We start from the raw sequence: 17544 nt of genomic DNA, 5'->3' as shown, positions 1-17544 counted from the left end.
GTATCACCCCAAAGTTTTCACTTACACAAGAATTTTCTCAGGTGTCCACACCCAAAAATAAGGATTTACTCAGATCCTTTTTAGGCATGACTGAGTACTATTCAAGGTTTATTTCAGGTTATGCACAGATTGTTCAACCCCTACGGGCACTACTCAAGAAAAATTTACATTTTGTTTGGAATCAGGATGCCCAAGAAGATTTTGAGTTAGTTAAGAAACTCATTCTTGAGGCTCCAGCTCTGACTGCCTTTTCACCTGGTCACAAATGCACCATCTCTCTGGATGCCAGCTAACATGGTCTTGGTGCAGCCCTTTGTCAATGGATCAATGGCAGAGAAAACACCATTGGTTTTTCTTCCAGAACACTCTCTAATGCTGAGAGTAACTATAGTAACATCGAAAGAGAAGCATTAGCCTGCTCTTAGGCCGTTGAGAAATTTAGAACATTCATTTGGAGCACACACTTTGATATTTGCTCAGACCATAAACCATTGATCCATTTACTCAATGGTAATGGCACGGGCAAGGTCTCTGCCAGACTTTCTCGTTTCTCGTTTACATGAACATAACTTTCTCATAAAGTACATTCCAGGTGGACGCAATGTCAGGGCAGATTGCCTGTCTAGACTTCCTTAATCTTCATCATCAGCTTTCTCCAGGTTTGATGATGTTGAGTGTGTTGTAGCATCTATTGAAGACTTTATTGAAAACATTTCATGTATTTTACAAGAAGATTGGCTTAAAGCGTCAGAGGAGGACTCAATTCTTTTGGCAGTCAAGAACATGATTGTTACTGGATGGCCAAAAGAGCGCTCTCTACCTGCGCCTTTAAAATCATTTGCCCAGGTGAATGAGGAGCTCTCTATCGTTGAAGGTTTAGTTATGTGTGGGGATCTTGCTGTTCCTCCTGTTTCCCTTCGCTCAAATTTTTTTAATATAGCTCATGAAGGTCATCTTGGAGTAGGTGCCACATCAAGAAGACTGAAAGAACATTTTTGGTGGCCTGGTTCAGAAAGAGATGTTTCAAATCAGATCAACTTGTGCCAAACCTGTCTTTTGTCTGACAAGCACTGGAAAACCATGAAAGTTCCTTTACATAATGTACCTGTGCCAGAAGGTGCTTGGTTCAAGTTAGCTTTGGATTTTGCAGGACCATTTGAAGTTTTACCCAGTGACATGAAATACACCATTGTATTAATTGATTATTTCTCAAAATGGGTAGAAATTGAATTTTGTTCTTCTCCCAATACCTCTTCTGTGATCAGATTTCTGACAAGAGTTTTTCTTTCAGAAGGCTTTCCCAAGACACTGGTCTCAGATAATGGTTCTCAATTCACTTCAATCTCAATGGACAATTTTCTTTCTGCTCATGACATCAAACATTTGAAAGTGGCATTATATTCCCCTTCATCAAATGGTCTTGTTGAGTGTATGAATAGTTTCATTAAGGAGGGTATCCAGTCTAAGTTAGCTTCTTATTCACCTGTCGAGATTTTTCTCAAGAAAAAGATTTAGTTGTATCTCACTACACCTCACTCTTCTACAGGTGTTTCTCCCTTCAGACTCCTTAAAAAAGAGATCCAAATGGTACTCTCTACCCTGCTTGGTTGAAAGTATTGAGAAAAGAGGATGATTCATGTCAGGTTTGCAAGGATAAGAAAAACATGCTGAAAAATGTTTCTGCTCAACACTTGGCGCAAAAGAAAAGGTTTGACACAAAGAGTTGTAATACTTTACATGAATTTCAAGTTGGTGATTGGGTTTTGGTGAAATCTCCCAATAGGGGTATAAAGGGGCTCTCCAAATATTCCTTACCTGTACAAATTCTCAAGATTGCAAAAGGATCTTTGTTTTTGGACTCTAAAGGTTGGTGGAATAAAAGAATGTTAGTCAAATTAACTCCCAATCAAGCTCATACAATTGTATCTAACAAGAAGTCTCCTTTACATGATGATCTACATTTTCACATTTTTCCAATGACCTCACAACTGATGAAGCTGTCTCTACCAATGGAGTTGATTCACACTCCTCACTTCCCATGACATCAGCAATGTCTCCACCTACAGCCTTCCCATCTACAACTTCTTCCTTTCAAACGGACTCAGTTGCCACATCAACCTTACTTACCTCAAGACCTTCTCGCAACTGTCCCCCTCTCATGAAATATAAAGATTTCTTCATGACCTAAATCATCAACCTCATCTTATGTTTCTCACAGTTCTTCATTCATGTTTTCATTGTTTTCTTTAATAGGGGAAGGTGATGGAGCAAGGATTCGCACGTAATGCGACTTGCTTGTATTCAGTCTTCTCGACATAACGTTAATGTACTAATCAACATGTTTGTCCTATTAATATTGTATTACATGACATCTAAGTGAAGCTTGCATATGTGCTTTTACTAACGATAATACGCTTGCATTAATATGGCCGCTGCTACGCGGGATTTCTTATTGCGCATGCATCTGTCACACTCACGTGACATGACATACTTTTTTGTTTGGAGGGAAACTTTTGCTTCTGCACACTAGAACTAAGATGGCTGCTCTGTGTTACAGCATGCATGAAGCTTGCACTGCTGCTTTTGCTAAGTTGTTCGTTAAGCTTAACTCTAACGCAATAGTTAAAAATAAAGTAATGGGAATAGAGTAGAGATAAGTGGTATACAGTGCATTCATTTATTCTGTGTTCTAAAACTGTTTCTTTCTATTTTTTCATGTAATGATAATCTTGGGCCTGGGAGGTGCTATTACTCCATCTTGAAACCCCACACTGCGCATGTCACTGTCACTGACCCAACGCGCTCAATAGGTGATCAGGAGCAGAGGTGCTGGCGGAGCCCTCTGTCAGAAGGTTCAAAACCCATATCAGGGTTTGAGAGCTGAAGTGCTGGCGAAGCACTTTATCGGAGAGATCGAGAACTCTTACAGGGTTCTGGCTGTTAGCTGCAGCGAGGGAGTAACACAGGCGTTGCAACTTTAACTGCGGGTGCCGGTCTTAGCCTGTGGTTGTCCTGGCCTGATCCAATTTGGCTTTACCTGTCCTGATTCTGATCTGCACCTGCTTGCCTTTATGGTGCCTGCACTTTCGGGGTTCTGTCCTTTAAACTGACCCGTGGCCTGGGTTAGTTCTTCACGCCATATTAGGTAAATATTCAATGTGGGTATGTCATTGTACTGTTTCCTTCTCTCTTCCCACCCTAATGTCAAGTGGGTAAAGTTTGCTTTATAAAATCTCTGCATACTTTCATTCTAATCATCATTTTCTTTATTGAAACATTTCTGAGGTTTAATATTTGGATTAAGACTTTTTAGAAATTTAGATAAAGAGTTTAAACCTTTCCCGAGTTTGTGGTTATTATATGAGTGCAAATGTTAGTATTTTACCTATTATTCTAACTCCTTTTGATCTCTTAGGACTTTAGGTCCCGATGACAAGGATTGGTAAGTCAATGGTATAGTTCCTAAATGAAATTCATAAATCACTGATGAGACTAAGTGCACAGGTTACCTGATTAAACTCACAATAAGTTATGTTGTTTAATGGGCCCAGGTGAGTATGGTAAACTGAGTCGGTTGACCTGCGCGCTCTATCAGTATTTATTTTGGTAGCAGCAAGATGGTTAGGGATTAGTTAAGATAGGTAGTTAGTTGAAGTTAGTTGGTTTATTGAAATTTTTGCATATTGAAATTGTATTATTGGTTGTATTGATTTTATGTATTAACAAAATGTATTTGTACCTGTTATATGTTTTGTCTGGAATCCCCGGGGGCAGAATAGGGGGTGGTAAATGGAAGCCACACTGCAGTGAGGTCACTTACCTGTAGGAAATAAGTGCATGGTTAGGTAAAACCAGAAGCACTATTCAGGGATTTTCTGTATAAATGTGTGAATAAATGATAGCAATGAGTTCGCTAACAAAACGTTTTGTGTGATTTCACCTAGAAAGGGTCACACGGAAGGAGTAGCAGGTTCATCTGAGCTTGATTGATAGCAAAGGGGCTCGCTGGTGAAACTTTGGCCTTAGTATATCCCAAAAGGGATAAGTCTGAAGGAATAGCAGGTTCTCCAATGCATGCGTGAAGGATAGACGGAAGGGATCTACTCGTAGTATATGAAGAGTAAGCGGAAGGGATTTACTCGTAGTGAGTGAAATTAATCTTTCCTTTAAATTATTCACTCAGGTACAGTGGCGAATGTTTTTACGTTGTTGAATAATAAAATCTGCATTAAAAGTAAAAAAAATTTAGTTTCGTATTACCTTACAAAGGAGGGAGTCAGTCGCGGAGCTGCGCTGACGTCACTCAGAGCCGCGCTGGTATTGGTTAAGACAGCGGGTGCGTAGCTGAGATAGTAATTGTAAAGGAGGGGTGAGTACAGGAGCGTGAGAACTAGTCTCACGAGAAAAGCCGGGCAACTATTGGTTGAATTTATTTGAATTCTAAATTTTGATTGGTCACTGAAAAATAAGAGATGTGCTGGTATTGGAAGTAATTTTGTTAACAAATTGAGAATTATCCTAAGCAGATTTGCGTTTAAAATTATATGTGGCACATAGGTCCGATTGTAGGAGGTAGACCCGATAGGAAATATCTAGGGTTTGCGCAAGAACAGTATATAAGAGGAAGACCTTATATCATGTACGGAGAGAAAAGAAAAATGCCATTCCTTAAAAGAATTAAGAATTATTTCAAGAAAGATAAAGCAATTAAAACAAGAGAAGGGATTATTATTCCACCACCAAATATGCCTGCATCATACATGATGGTAGAAATGGGCTATCACACTTGTGTGTGATTAGAAAATTGGATGGAGTACACTAAAGATGATGGTGTTTTAGCATTTCCAGAAAATGGTACGTTTAATGGCAGAGTTTTGTACAATTTGAGAACTCTCATTAATGAATTAGACCCCAGACATAGATTAACGCAGTATGAGGCATTGAAGGAATGGGAAACTGAGGCTTTTGAGCGAGATAGGCCCAGGAGGAACAGGAATTGGAGTAAGTTTTATCCCTGATTTCCAAAAGAGACAAGAGACCAACAAATGAAACAATGGAGACAGCATGTTAGTGGAAGGATTATATCCTATAATAACTTTAGAACAACCTTCAGGAATTACAAAGACTGAGAAAACGAAACATTTAATGACTAGTGGTGAGTCAGATGATGATTATTTGGAGGATTTATTGATGAAAAATCCACTACCTTATAATGAGGAGCCAAGCACAGTTAATCCAAATGTTCCGTTCCTGAAACCACCTCTGATTCCGCAAGTGGTACATGAGACTTCGTTAGAAAAATTACTACAAGACAGTGAAACAGAAGCATTAAATAAACAAAGAAGTGAGTTGATTCAGAAAATTTCCCAATTAAATACAAGTCCTGAAGCCCTAACAATTCCGGTAACTATTGGCCCAGTTGTTCCTTTGTACGGAGATAAGCAGGCTAGTCCTAAAACTCCCGTTCTGACTACACCTGTAGTTCAACTAAGAAAAGAACCTTTAATAATTGATGATAAAGCGAGTGAATGTGAGTCAGTGATTTCCCTGATGGATTTGCCAATAAGAGAACCAGTGAGTGACTCGGTCAGGAAAACCACTCTTATAAATTCTAGGGAAGTACAAATGTAGACATCCTCAGATACAAGAAGTCCCACAGTAGTAACCCCAGAAGAAATAGAGAGATGGACACAAGAAATAGAGAAACCAAAGTCACAGCCAAAGGTATTGGACATATTTAAATTAAGAGTCGAATTAGAGGAAATGATGACTGGAAATGTGGGATTAGACAGGTTAAATACATTCAGTGAGGATGAGTTATTGTTCATATGCAAAAGTATTACTAGAAATACAAGAGTGTTTCATGAAAAATTAATGGCTATGGCAGCTAATATGGGAATTGAGATTGGCAAATCTAAAGTGTTACAGAAACCATATAGAGCTGAATTTTCTGACAAAGATTTGGAAAATATGAATGTGTCAGGTAGGAAAGTACAAATTAGGGAGCTTATGGCATTATTGCAGAAATGGGGTCTCATAGAAAAATGGAAAAATAGGTGGGCAAAGAAAAAAGAAGATGCCCAATCAAAACAAACTGCATCCGAATATGTGGTAAAAGAAGCAGACAAGGTGGAAAGGTTATGTCCCATGAGAGAGGTACCAGGTGGAGGTTATGTACATGTCCCATGGTCCCGACAGGATATTTTGTCATTTACAAATGATTTCCCAAAACTTCGAGAAAAACCTGTAGAATGGTAAAGCCAAGTCGAGAGATTTGTGAAGGTTTCGAAATGTCTTTTAAAAGATTTAGATGGATTATTTGACATTGTTGTTCCTGTAGATTTGTGGACAGAATGTAAAATTGCTATTGATTGGCCTAGTGATGAGTGCCCTAGAGTCCCACAGACAGGAGCATCTTCTGATGAAGTTATGAAGAAATACAACCAGGTAATCCTCTACCTCAAAAGGGAAGGTGCCTGCAAAAGAAACTGATTGGACTAGAATAGATAGAACCACTCAGAATAAAGATGAATCTGTGCATGCATATTATGAACGCCTATTACAAGTATTCAAACAGTATAGTGGTTTGGATAATATCGATATGAAAGACATGATGCATTTCATCTATCAGTTTGTGTCAGGATTAAGGCCAGAAATTTCGCAATGGATTAAAGATCATAAAGTTTGCTGGCAGGCCAAGCCGATTGATGAAATTCTTAAATATGCAAAATATTGTGAAGATGAACTCGACAATAAACGAAAAGAATTAAAGGAAAAAGTAATGTGGGCACAAGTGAAATTAGCAGAGCAACAGGAGCTTCAATTGAGCCAAATACACAATAACCAGACTCAAGGTGATGGTAATGAGGGTAAGCCAAGGGGAAAATTCAATAGAGAAGAAGCCAAAAATCAGTTTCCCTGTCACAGGCGTGGCACGTTGGGGCACTGGAAGAACGAGTGTAAGGCTATGCAAAACAGTAATGTGCCAACTAATGATTTGAATCCACAGACGCAGAATGAGGTGCCACGGAAGCAACAGCAGCAGGTAATACAAAACCAGTTACCCCTTGCACCTATGCCAAATTTTAGGAGCAAAGCACACCATAGTGTAGATACCACAAATTGGGAGGGAAGTGAAAGGAGAGACACAGCAACGTCACAATTTCTTTTGAGTGATACGTTTCTCAGTGAGGACACATTCTGACGGTGCCTGAGAGGGGAGGACAAGGAGTGCGTACTTAGCACCTCCTTGCCGGTAGATCAGTCAGGTCCATACATTGAAGGAAATGTTGAAGGAAATGATGCCACCTTCCTATTGGACACTGGTGCTACCCGTTCTACTGTAAGAACAGCAGGCGTTCCAAACCTACCCATCTCAGGAGAAACGATCCAAGTAGTGGGCGTTTCTAATAAACAAATTAGTACCCCAGTTACAGAACCAATGGAAGTTAGAATAGGCAATTTTAATTTCAAATTTGTTTTATTGGTTTTGAGAGCGAAAATAGGCAGCACAAAACAGTAGACATGCAGCAGGCATATATGGCGAGCGAGACAGACAGACAGGCACGTCTTCTCTAAAGGTCATCAAGTAAGCAGGAAAAATATGCCGATACAGAAATGCAGTGCCGATGGTGTGTTTAAGGTGCCATGCAATAAAGTCAACCGACCAGAACAAGAAGAAAAACCAAACCCCCCTCCCTCTTCCCAACACCCCTTCCCCCCCCCCCCTCCGACCAGTATGCCATTTGTTTGGAACCTCTGTAGTGACTTGTGCAGAGCTATCTGTTTCAGGGCATTTGAGTTTATGGAAGATCATGTGATGGTTCTGTGAGCCGCAGGAGGCGAAGATATTTCGGGCATGTGATTTCGTGAAATTCTTTGAACATGAGAGACAGAAGCGACTGCAAAAACCTTCTGAAATGAGTCTGCTGTGTGTGTAAGCGTGGCGTGAATACGTTCCATGCCCAACGTGAACCGTAGAGTATGCAGTCATCCAGTGTGAGTGGGCATGGTGGTTGATCCCCAGAGTGATAGGGTATGATGTGAGGCTGCTTGCATGGCAATGCCCATCTGTTTACCGCGAAGGGACCTCAGAGGAAATGTAAGCGCATTGGGTAGCCCTAGGATAGTGTATGCAGGGAAGCGTGGGATGTCAGTTTCAAAGGTGGAATCAATATCATCTAGAACCGCCTTCCAGTATCCCTGAATTACGCGGCAGTCCCACAGGAGATGGGTCAAAGTACCCCTTTCACCGCAGCCCCTTCAACACAGCGCACTTCGAAGTGGATTGCTTTGATTAAGTCTGACCGGGGTGAGGTGCCAGTATATGGCCAATTTCACCGCCGCCTCTCTGGCATTAGTATTACGAGTGGTGTGTGCAGCTCTGTAGTATATAAACCCCCATTCCTTGGGTGACAATGTCCTGCCGAGTTCTGTTTCCCAGCGTTTCTGTCCCGCCGTCTTCCCCGGGCTAGCCGCGGGCGACAGCAGCTTGTAAAGGTCTGAGATAAGGTGCCGATCTGAGTCTTTCGTTACCAGCCACTTCTCGAATGGCGTCATTCGCCGGCCAACCAGAGGAGCGCATTCCAGGCTCGAAAGCCAGTAGCGGAGTTGGAAGTACTGGAACATGTGAGGCTTGGTCACTCCATAGCCTTGTACGATATCGGTGAGGGGGAGAAAGCCCTCCAGGTCAAAGAAATGGCCGGCAGAACGGCAATCCGTTCCCCGCCATTGTGGAAAGGCACGGGGGTCAGCACCCGGCGGGAATTCCGGATTATCTAAGATCGGGGAGAGTGGGGAGGGGAAAGTAGTTAGGCCTCTCCTGACCGCCACTCCGTCCCAAGTCCTCATAATGGCGCGCGTGATGGGGGATCGGAGAAGATATCGTGGTCTGTGTTGGCAAGCAAGGAATGGGATCTTCCATAGTGACGTCCGGGCCATTGCCCTATCCTGAAATAGCCATCTCTTCTCGGATTCAGGCCTGTACCACTCCACCAAGTAGCGGAGTTGTGAGGCTTGAAAATATTGCAAGAGGTTGGGGATTCCGAGACCCCCTTCGTCCACACCCCTGTGCGCCACTTGTTTATGCAGCCGCGCGCGTTTCTTTTCCCAAATAAACTGATGGAAAGCGGTTTGCAAGTCGGCAAGTGCGCCAGGCGGAGGCAGGGCCGGAAGGGTTTGGAAGACATACAAAATCTTAGGTAGGGCGGACATCTTCACCGCCGCTACGCGGCCTAGCAAGGAGAGGGGTTGTTTCGACCAACGTGCAAGATCAGCTAGAATCTGAGAGGTGAGCGTTTTATAGTTAAGAGCCATTGTCGAGTCCGTAGAGGAGGTGAGAGTAATTCCCAGGTATGGGAGCTGTGTGGATGTTTGTAAACCACAGCCAAAGTCAGGCGCCAGAGTGCGAGGGTGAGCATTGCTACCCAGAGGCAGAATCAAGGATTTCCCTCGGTTGATTTTGAAGCCAGACACCGCCCCAGAGCTCTCTAGTTCCTCCAGGAAAGCAGGTATAGAATGGGATGGTCGGTCGAGAGCAGCGATGATGTCGTCGGCATAAAGCCCCACTACGTGAGGTTCATTGCCGAAAGTGATACCGCAGATGCGAGGGTTGTCTCGGATTTTCTGCGCAAGAGGCTCCACGTATAAGGCGAATAGGAGGGGTGAAAGAGGGCACCCCTGACGTGTGCCTCGCTGTATCTTGAAGGGGTCCGATTTAAGGCCTCCCAGTCGGACTCGGGCCTGGTGGCGGTAGTAGCAGCTTGCGATCCAGGCTTGATAGCGATCACCTATCTGGTAACGCTGTAGGACCTTCTGCAAGTAAGTCCAGTCGACTCGGTCGAACGCTTTCTCCGCGTCGATAGCGAGCAGCGCCAAGTCCGAGTTTTGGAAGTGAGTCTTATCCACGAGATGCAGTAGCCTTTTAGTATTATCGCTGCATTGGTGGTTTGGGACAAAGCCCGATTGATCCGGTTCAAGGATCCCTGGAAGGCAAGGGCCCAGACGGGCCGCTAGTACCCCTGTGAACAGTTTCAGATCTAAATTAAGGAGCAAGATGGGGCGGAACGCAGAGCAATGTGTTGGGCTTTTGCCCGGCTTAGGCAGCACTACTATCTCTGCTGCAAGCATATCCAGGGGTATGGAGTTCGGGCCCTCGAACGAGTTAAATAATCTCGTGAGTATCGGAGCCAGTATCTGGCCAAAGAGTTTATAGAAGCCTGATGAAAAGCCATCAGGTCCCGGTGATTTAAGCAGACGCAGTCGGGAGATAGCGGCCAGAACCTCGTCCAAGAATAGGCAATTTTAAAGAAATGCACAGATTTGTTGTGTGTGATTCAAGTCCAGTAAACCTGTTAGGCAGAGACTTGTTGTGCAACATGAATTGCACCATCTTTTGCACCCCAAGTGGTGTTGAAATTCAAACCCCAGACAAAGACTGAGTTTATAAATTAATGTTAGCAAAACAGGAAACTGAAAATAAAACATTGACCATAGAAGATATACCAAAAGAGTTACAAGACACTGTAAATCCTAATGTGTGGGATTTTACTGGAAAAGATGTAGGATTAATGGCAAATGTCGATCCGATAAAAGTGACAGTGAAGGAAGGTGCAGGTATCCCAAATATTCGACAGTATTAAATGAGCCCGGAGATAAAGCCAGGTTTTGCAGCAGAAATAAAGCGTTTGGTTGAAACAGGCATTTTACAAGAAATAATGAGCAGTCCGTGTAATTCGCCCATAATTGGCATAAAGAAACTGAATAGCAAGTACAGGGTCGTACAGGATCTGAGAAGAGTCAATAAGATTGTTGTCCCATGCTGTCCAGTTGTTCCAAATCCTGCAGTGATTCTGTATCAGATACCGTAGGAGGATGGATGGATTACCGTGATAGATTTGTGGCACGCATTTTTCTTGATTCCATTGCACCCAGATAGTAAATTTATTTTTTCTTTTGAATTCGACAGTCATGTGTACGTCTGGAACCGCGTTCCTCAGGGGTACACAGAGAGTCCATCGATTTTTAAGCAGATTTTGAAAAAGTGCCTTGAGTCTTTGGTGCTGCCCGGACAGTCAGTCCTGGTCCAGTATATAAACGACCTATTGGTGGTGTCTAAAACTCGAAATGACTGTGTTGTTGATACCACTGCCTTACTGAATCATTTAGGTGAAGGAGGGCATAAAGTGTCACCTGAGAAATTACAGTTTTGCACCACATCAGTGAAATATCTGGGGCACCAGACAGAAAGAGGTGTCAGAAGGGTTACCTCGGAAAGAATCAGAATAATCAAAAACATGAATCTACCTCAAACTCAGAAAGAGATCAGAATGTTTCTTGGGGTTGTAGGTTACTGCAAGCAATGGATTGTGGGATTTGCAGTCCTAGCAAAACCATTGATACAAATGACAAAGAAAAGAGCCAAAGACCCAGTGGAATGGGATGATGAAAGCATGACTGCTTTCTTGAAACTACATCAATGTCTGTGTACAGCTCCAGCATTAGGTATGCCTGACTATTCAAAAGATTTTTCACTATTGTGTGACACGAGATAATTGTGCACTTTCAGTTTTGACCCAAACTCAGTCTGATGAGACGTCCTGTGGCATATTTTTCTTCTACACTAGACCCAGTGGCATCTGCATTGCCAGGATGCCTGAGAGCAGTAGCAGCAACCTGCATGAGCATTGAGCAAAGTGAATCTATTGTTATGGGACATCCAGTGACAGTGTATGTTCCACACGCAGTTGTGATTTTGTTAACAAGGACCAAGACTCAGTACCTCACTCCTAGTCGGCTGACTAAGTACGAGCGAATTATTGTAGGTGCAGGAAATGTAACCATTGCCAGATGTAATATTCTGAACCCAGCAACACTGCTACCTGATTCACACTTTGCAGAGGTGAAGAGAGAAGTCGAACATGATTATATCGACCTGACTGAATACAGTACCACGTCCTGACATAAGAGAAGATCCATTAATTGATTCTGAATATGAGCTATTTGTAGATGGATCATGTATGAGACATGAAGAAGGAGGTTTGAGTGCTGCCTATGCAGTGTGTACGTTGGGGGGGGGGGGGGTCCAGTTGAAGCATCCTATTTACCTGGAGTCAAGTCTGCACAAGTAGCCGAATTGATTGCATTAACAAAAGCCTGCAAATTTGGGAAAAATTGGAAAGTAACCATTTACACTAATAGTCAGTATGGTTATGGGGTTGTGGACGACTATGGCCAATTATGGATGCAAAGGGAGTTTCTGACTTCTTCAGGTACTCCTATTAAAAATGGTCATTATGTAAAAGATTTGCTTGAAGCAATCCAATTGCCAAAAGAAGTGGTTGTGGTCAAGTGTGCTGCTCACCATTCTGGAAATGACAAAGTGACAGCTGGTAACTGATATGCTGACCAGTTAGCCCAACCTTGTGCCAAATTTAGAATGGCTGTAAACAAGAAAATTGGAGTAGGTGGAAACAGCTGCCAACTTATGTTGCTTGAAGGTGTGAAAACATGGGAGGAAGTGAGAGATTTGCAAAATGAAGCAGAACCGAAAGAAAAGGAAGAGTGGAGAAAAATAGGTTGTCAGAGAAGGGTTGACGATGGTGTCATTGTTTACCTTGATGGTAGGCCTGTGTTACCAGACTGTATGCTTGCTCCTATGGCTAGGATGTTCCACGGAGATTCCCATTTAGGGCGAGATGCCATGATCAGGTTGTTCAGACAGAGTTGGTTCAATGTGAGGTTCAGGAATGTAGCAGAGAGTCTTTGCCAGAGGTGTCTAGTTTGCCAACAAATGAATCCTGGAAAGAAAACTGTAGTGTTACCAGGAAAGATTGGGAAGGCAGAAGGTCCCTTCATACGATTACAGATTGATTTCATTCAGTTACCCCCTTGTCGAGGACTAAAATACATTCTTGTCATTGTCTGCCTATTTTCAAAATGGGTGGAAGTTCACCCCGCACGCAGGAATGATAGCATCACTGTAGCCAAACTCCTACTCAGAGAACTCATACCTAGGTTTGGTTTTCCAGTAACAATTGAATCAGACCGAGGCTGTCGTTTTAATAATTAAATAATTGGCCTAATCTGTGAAGCATTCAACGTTAAGCAAAGGCTGCACTGTGCATACCGCCCACAGGCTTTTGGAGTAGTAGAACAACTGAATGGTACACTCAAGTCAAGATTAGGAAAGAATTATGAATCTACCCGATTAGAGTGGCCAGATGCTTTACCTCTTGTTCTGATGGGACTCAGAAGTATTCCAGACCGGAACACAGGCTTGAGTCCTCGTGAAATACTAATGGGAAGAGCTATGAGACAAGCATGGGTGCCAGGACACAAGCTGATAAATATATCTGATGATTTAGTACTAGAGTACTGCAAATAACTGGCTGACCAAGTGCCTTCTATCTCTCACCAGGTTGGGGAAGACGCTGTCGCCAGACAAGCAACTCCAGCACAAGACCTGAACCCAGGTGATTGGGTAGTGTTAAAGAAACACACTCGAAAATCTTGCCTTGCAACGTGGTGGGGAAAACCACGACAAGATATTTTGGTTACCATCACAGCTGTAAAGTGCGAAGGAGTTCCACACTGGATCCATGCCAGTCACACAAAAAGAGTGACTGAACCTGATGAAACTGAAGCTGAAGGTTGTGCAGCTGAGGGGTCTCAAGATGTCGATCCTGAAGTAGCTGAAGAGGGACAACCAAGCACCAGTCAAGATGATAGGATTCCAGTAGTTAACATACCTGCAGAATACGTGAGAACCAGAAGTCAGACATATCTAGAGAGTCAGAGTGATAGTGAGGATGAGATAGGTCTAGAAGAACATACTCAGATTACAGAAATCCAAGCTAACAGTAATTCTGAGGAGGACCAGATAGGGAAAGATAAAGATACCCAAATAATCGACATTTCACAAAGAACTCCAGAATCTGAAGAGGGACAGATAGATATTAGGGCGGAAGCTCGGGCAGAAGACAATCAAGGTTTCGAAGAGCTTGAGCAGGACCAGATAGGAGTAGAAAATTATGTTCCGAAAGAAGAAGGTGAATCAAAGCAAAGACAAATTCAGCAAACACCTGAACAAGGCCAGATTAGTAACCAGGCAGTAGAGACAGAAATAAGGCCTGGACCTAGTCAGATAGAGAGGGATACAGAAGAAAGCATTGAAATAGATGTGCCACAAGTGAATGAAAATAAGAGAGCACTGGAAGAAGGGCAGAGCATAGTGCCAGCTAAAAGGCTCAGAAAAGGAGACAAGGGGCCTAGGTTTGTCAAAAGATTGAGATTTCGTCTAAAGACAATAAATGAAGAACCAGAACAAGTAAATGAAATAACAAATCAAACTGAACAATCAACAGTACAACCAAGAAGGAGAAGTCCACGACTGAAAAGGCTGAATAACAAATTCAGAGGCCCGGAATGGACTTACATTGTCCTTGAAGATTTTGAAAACTTAGAAATTAGTGATGAAAGTGATGACAAATTAATTATTGATCAGACTGACGGGTAAGTGAGACCTACTTAAACAATTTGACAGAATAAAAGACCGTGTAAAAGCTACAAAGAGGAGTTATGTCTCCTTGGTCAGAAATGGCTGATCATACTGTTAATGGAAGACCGAAAAGAAACTGTCTAAAAACATGCTGTAGAATATGCACATGTAGTATAGTAACAGTACTCATAGTATGGTTTGGACTGACAATAGCTATTCCTTACATAATGAGTAGAGACATGAAGAATAATACTAATGAGCTACAAACGATAGATACATCTAGAAGAATAGATACACAAGAGAAAGCACTGAGCATTAAACAACAGAAGGTTGATTTAGAAGCATCAGATGAGGAAGGACTACATTATACTGGAATTAAAAACAGAACTCACTTAAATGTATTTGCAAACCTATTAGTACACTATGTAGAAGCTATGGAAATACAAGATTGCTATATTTGTATGAAGTTACTTACTTCGGTAGCCGAAGGTGTGACTTACCACCAATTACCACTAACATATGGTATTTCTTGTAGTGTTTTAGCTAGTTTATTTTATAAGAAAGGACCTTTGCAGTATTACTATTCTAATTCATATGTGATATTCTCTGAACTTCCTATACGTAACCTGAATCCTGTACATACTAAGAGTGATGTAACACGTTATATGGGTGAATACTTTCTAACTATAGGTACAATAGATATAGCTGCAGAACACAAGAATAATTTAACTTGCTTATTACAAGAAAAAGAGAAAATATTTTTGAATATGGTTGAGAAAAGGAGAGAGAATTTCCAAAGAAAAGCGAATAAGAATCATAAAATTCCTAAGTGGGCTGAAAATCTAGGGTTCACCCCAATTGGCAAGACTCATGCTGCTATGTTGCTGGATTTCGAAAAGAAGGGGAAACTCTGTCTCCACAGGGAAATAACTAGTTATTATAGCAATATATTCATTGGTTCCAGTGAATGTGAACACAATTATAAGGTAATTGGGGGTTGCGGTTTCAAAGATGGAACTGAACCTGTGTTTCCTAGAATTTATTTTATATGCGGAAAATCATTGGTATGGGACCTGTTATTTTGGAATAGTCTTCCCAAAGATATACCATGTAAATAAAATCACTGGAGACAATGAAGAAACTAATGGATTAATACGTAGCAAAAGAGCTGGTTTTGGAGAAATAGTAGGTGATATATTTAGTGCATTGATACCTACTTAATGGATTAATACGTAGCAAAAGAGCTAGTTTTGGAGAAATAGTAGGTGATATATTTAGTGCATTGATACCTACAGTGCGAGTGGGTCTGAATACACAAAGAATTTGCAAATTGATACTGCAGGAGGGTTTTTAATGGTCAATACCGAATTGGTTGCGATCAGATCAATGGTTTTACAAAATCGACTTGCTCTTGATACATTATTAGCAAAAGAGGGCGAAGTCTGTAGAATGTTGAAAGCACAACATTGTTGCACTTACATACCTGACAAAAGTATTGAAATTAAAAGGTATGTAAGAAATATTAGTAATTTGGAAAAAGAGCTTAAACCACTGGAGGTTGATAGTGCATGGAAGACACTTACCGATGGTCTCTCCTCTATAAGTAGTTGGCTTTCTAATGTAGGAAAAAGTTCAGTAGGTAGAATACTGATGCCAATGGTGGGAATAGGCTTACTGATTTTAGGGATAATATTTTGTTGCAAATGTCGGAAGCATAAAAAGACATATACAGTGAATAAGAGAGGGACAAAGAGAAATATTGATGAGCTTGAATTCGAAGAGTTGAATGGAAATATATAAAAGAAAGTGAAAAACTTTCACACAAACAATGAAAAGAAACAAAATAGAAAGTTTGAAGAAATTGAGCTGGGTGAAATGTGAAAAGTTAGCATCTGTTTCATTAACTGGTGATGATATAAAATATCATCAAAGAGGGGATTGATGGTGCAAGGATTCGCACATAATGCGACTTGCTTGTATTCAGGCTTCTCGACATAACGTTAATGTACTAATCAACATGTTTGTCCTATTAATATTGCATTACATGACATCTAAGTGAAGCTTGCATATGTGCATTTACTAACGATAATTAGCTTGCATTAATATGGCCGCTGCAACGCGGGATTTCTTGTTGCGCATGCGTCTGTCACACTCACATGACATGCCATACTTTTTTCTTTGGAGGGAAACTTTTGCTTCTGCGCACTAGAACGAAGATGGCTGCTCTGTGTTACAGCATGCATGAAGCTTGCACTGCTGCTTTTGCTAAGCTGTACTTTCTGCTTAACTCTAACGCAATAGTTAAAAATAAAGTAATGGGAATAGAGTAGAGATAAGTGGTATACAGTGCATTCATTTATTCTGTGCTCTAAAACTGTTTCTTTCTATTTTTTCATGTAACGATAATCTTGGGCCTGGGAGGTGCTATTACTCCATCTTGAAACCACACACTGTGCATGTCAAACTCCAGAAGGAGATTAAGTAATTTGTCATTGAACCACAGTCAAGCTTACAGTACACTAGAAGATGCGCCTGGGAACCCGACCTACTGACCCCAAGTGGAAGAAAATATTGTTAACATTGTATTTTTATATGAACATCCATTGTTGGGTGGAATAAAGATGCATGGGAAAATAAAGTTTGATGGGCGGGAACGTTAATAGAATATTCAAAAGTAAAAGTTTAATTTTAGTATGGTGTGATGACCTCTCCCCGTCTCTTGTCCAATCAAATTTGGGGATCCTTACACTTGTAACATTGGGGGGTGGTACACTGACCTGAAAAATAGTATAACTAGGGTAGGCTTAGTTAGTTAATTTGTCCGATTTGTCCGAATAGCTGACCTGTCACTGACCCAATGCGCTCAATAGGTGATCAAGAGCAGAGGTGCTGGCGGAGCCTTCTGTCAGAAGGTTCAAAACCCAGATCGAAGTTTGTGAGCTGAAGTGCTGGCGAAGCACTTTGTCGGAGAGATCGATAACTCTTACAGGGGTCTGGCTGTTAGCTGCAGAGAGGGAGTAACGCAGGCGTTGCAACTTTAACTGCGA

The sequence above is a fragment of the Lissotriton helveticus genome, chromosome 3_1, assembly GCF_964261635.1.
Source record: "Lissotriton helveticus chromosome 3_1, aLisHel1.1, whole genome shotgun sequence".
NCBI lineage: Eukaryota > Metazoa > Chordata > Amphibia > Caudata > Salamandridae > Lissotriton > Lissotriton helveticus.
This window is presented reverse-complemented; position numbering follows the sequence as displayed.